This window comes from Cebus imitator, unplaced genomic scaffold (genome assembly GCF_001604975.1).
Source record: "Cebus imitator isolate Cc_AM_T3 unplaced genomic scaffold, Cebus_imitator-1.0 Scaffold880, whole genome shotgun sequence".
Lineage (NCBI taxonomy): Eukaryota > Metazoa > Chordata > Mammalia > Primates > Cebidae > Cebus > Cebus imitator.
This window is the reverse complement of record NW_016108195.1, coordinates 285,844-289,483: the sequence shown is the minus strand read 5'-3', so window position 1 is coordinate 289,483 and position 3,640 is coordinate 285,844.

The following is a 3,640-nucleotide window of genomic DNA, read 5'->3' as shown; positions in this document are numbered from 1 at the left end:
TTTTTTTGAGATGGAGTCTCTGATGCCCAGGCTAGAGTGCAGTGGTGCAATCTGGGCTCCCAGCAGCCTCTGCCTCCCAGGTTCAAGCGATTCTCATGCCTCAGCCTCCCATGCAGCTGGGACTACAGGCCTGTACCATCACATCTGGCTAATTTTTGTATTTTGAGTAGGTATTGGGTTTCACCTTATTAGCCAGGCTGGTCCTGAACTCCTGACTTCAGCTGATCAACCTCCTTGGCCTCCCAAAGTGCTGGGATAACAGGTGTGAGCCACTACACCCAGCCCATTTTTTTATTTTTCTGAGACACAATTTTACTCTGCCGCTCAGGCTGGAGCGCAGTGGTGCAGCCTCAGCTCACTGCAACCTCCAACTCCCAGGTTCAAACAATCCTCATTCCTCAGTCTCCCCAGTAGCTGGGAAAACTAACACTCTAAGTTTTGTTACAGAAAATTTATACTTGCAGGTCTTGTGTTCGAATCTTAAAATTAATTGAACCGATTTTTGTGTATCGTGAAACCCAAGGTCCCACGTTATTCTTTTGCACATAGTTACCCAGTTTTCCCAAAATCTTTTGCTAAACAGGCTAGTCACTTCCCATTTTGTCTTCCTGAGTTTCTTTTGGAAAATGCACTGACTATGTATACATTTGGGTTCATTTCTTGGCTGCCTGATTTTGTCCACTGGCATTTTGCTCTATTTGTATGCCTCTCCCAAATTGTTTGGACAAGGATAGCTTTTCCCTGTTATTTGACATCGGGGAGCATGCTGCCTCCAAATGAGTTTGTAGTTCTGACAATTGCTTGGGATCTTCAGGGTCTTTCATGATTCTATGTGAATCTTAGCATTGTTTGCTTGTATTTTTAAAATTTGGTTCATAACACATATCCAAAATTAGGGAGTCCAGTGGGATATTTTACTACTTGTAACCATTGCAGTGATGAAGTCAGGGTGTTTCTCATGGCCATGCCCCTCTATAGTTTTGCTTTCTTTATGTATTTTGAATTCTTTTGAAACGGATTCACTCTGTCACCCAGGCTAGAGTGGAGTGGCACAAGCACAGCTCACTGTAGCCTCCATCTTCTGGTTTCAAGCCATTCTCCCAACTGAGAATCCAGAGTAGCTGGTACTACAGGCATACACCACCATCCTGACTAATTTTTGTATTTTTTTTTTTTTTAGAGATGCATTTTTGCCATTTTGCTGAAGCTGGTCTGCAACTCCTGGGCTCAAAGAATCTGCCCACTCAGACTTCCAAACTGCTGGCTTTCTAGATGTAAGCCACCATACCTGGCCTTATTTTTTTCTGGTGTGAACACTTGGCGTCCTCATTTCTAGCTATATTGAAAAATAGGGTATCATATTGTTACTGCCACTCACGCTGTGGAGTGGAACACCAGAAGTCATTCCTCCCCTGTAACTGCAGCTTTGTACTCATTGCCAGTTTCTGCCCTTGCTCTCTTCTCCCTGCATCCTGTGATAAACACTATTGTAGTTTTATCTTCAATTAGGTAATTGTTTTAGCTTCCACATGGGTGAGAAGAAGCAGTATTTGTCTTCCTGGCTCACTTCATTTAACTTTATGTCTTCCAGGTTTATTTGTGTTACTGAAAATGATACAATGTCATACATTGTTATGAGTGTGGTGTATTCCATTGTGGCTACATACTGGAGTTTCTCCATCCCCTCATCAGTTGATAGACTGGTAGGTTGATTCTGTGTCTTGGCTATTGTGAATATTGCCACAGTGAACATGGGAAAGCAAGTTAGCTTGCTTTCATTTTCCTAAATTATATATGCAGTGTTGGCTAGCTGAAATGGTAGCTGCATATTTAAGTTTGAGAAAGCTCCAAGCGGTTTTCATAGTGTATATAAAATTGTGATATAAGAGTATCTCTGTATCCAACTCCACTCCTGGCACTCCCTTTTAAATAATTTGTTTCCTTTTTGGTAATATTCATTCCAATTAGAGTTAAATGTTATCTGAAAATGTGGTTTTCATTTACAGTTTTGAGATAACTAGTGATGTTAAGAACCACCTCTTCAAACAAAATTCAAAGTGAATTTTGTCTTTCTTTCAGAAGTGTCTGTTCAAGTTCTTTGCCCAATTTTGATTGGGTTATTTTGTTTTGTATTTTGATCCTTAGTAGCGTTAGTTTCTGCCTCATGTCAGATAATAATCCCTGATACCCGATTACCCATAATTTCCCCCCTAACTGAATAAAGCCTTCTAATTGTTATTGGTTCATTATTGTCTTTACTGTGAAGCTCATGTGTATGTGTGTGTGTGTCAAAAAATTCAGAATTTTTGACTCATTTCATTAATTTTGATCATTTTCCCATATGTTTTCTTCTTGCAACCTATAATCATAGATTAATAGTCCCTGAACTTTCACTCTATGTTTTCCTGTGGAAGTTTTATGCTTTCAGGTCTTGTGTTTAAGTATTTATTGTTGTGGGTGAGCAGTAATTACATGGGGCTAGTGGCATGGGGGTAAGAAGAATTTACCAGGAAAGTTGTAGGTTAAGAAAGGCAGATTCATTACAGAAAGTTTGAAAATACATTGCAAGTGTGCAACAGCCAGATCAGTAAGAGGAGCTGACTGCAAACAGACAAAGGCTTGCTGGAGATTGCTCCTGTGTGCTGAAGAGGGCTTTGTGCAGTACTGATAATGTCAAGGTTGCAGTGAGCTAACTTGCAGTTGTATGGTGATAGCTGGATATAGAAAGATTGGGAGTCATTTGTGCAAGAGGACTCTGTGTCCTGGACCATAAAGAAAGGCAGACTTATAGTTAATCTGCTCTCTCTTTGTGGTTTCCCTTCTGCCAGCCTATCTCCTTTTCCCTAATTAGGACTTCACATTCCTTCCCTGACAGAGCAACAATGATACAACTTTGGAATGTGGGTGATGGTCTGATCTTCCAACTGCTTCCTGCTGACCAGGGGTGTAGAGTTGGCTCTACCTAGGATTGTTTGTCAGTTAGGAAGTTATGTGGGTCTAAATCCCTGAGTTGGAAGTTATTTAATAAATTCAGCAGGGTTGCTGTGGGACCTTGGGGGAACAGCATTTGCAGTCTAAAATTTTGTCCTGCTGTGCCCAAAAGAGAGTCATGAAGTCCTTTTAGTGGCTGATGCCCTCACTGTGGTAACATTTTGGTTTGAAATAGTTGTATCCTAGAAGACACAAAATGAGATATTGACAATCCATGGTGCAACTAAAACTAATATGAGCATTATTATAGGCAGGAGAAGCTGGGACTGACAGATAAGATTTTTAAATGTTAATGGGATAAGGGAAAAATTAAGGAAAAAATGGAGATATATTAGTGAGGTTGAGAAATTGTACAGTTTTGACTCCTGTTTTCATATATTCTGTCCCCATCACTGAACTATTTATAGGTGTAAGTGAATCATTATGAATCTTTCTGGTATTGCTTTTATTGTTTCCCCACCACAGAGAAAGTCTGTGGAGGTCCACGGTGAGCTCATTAGAGCCATTGCACGGCAGTTCCCATTGCTGGTGTGTCTGATCATAGTTGAGGGTGTAATTACAGTGGGCTTGTGTTAAAGCCCTTAAAAACTGGTCAGATTCTTTAGTCTAATACAGAGGAAAGCCTTACAGGCCATTTTCAGTGCCTTCC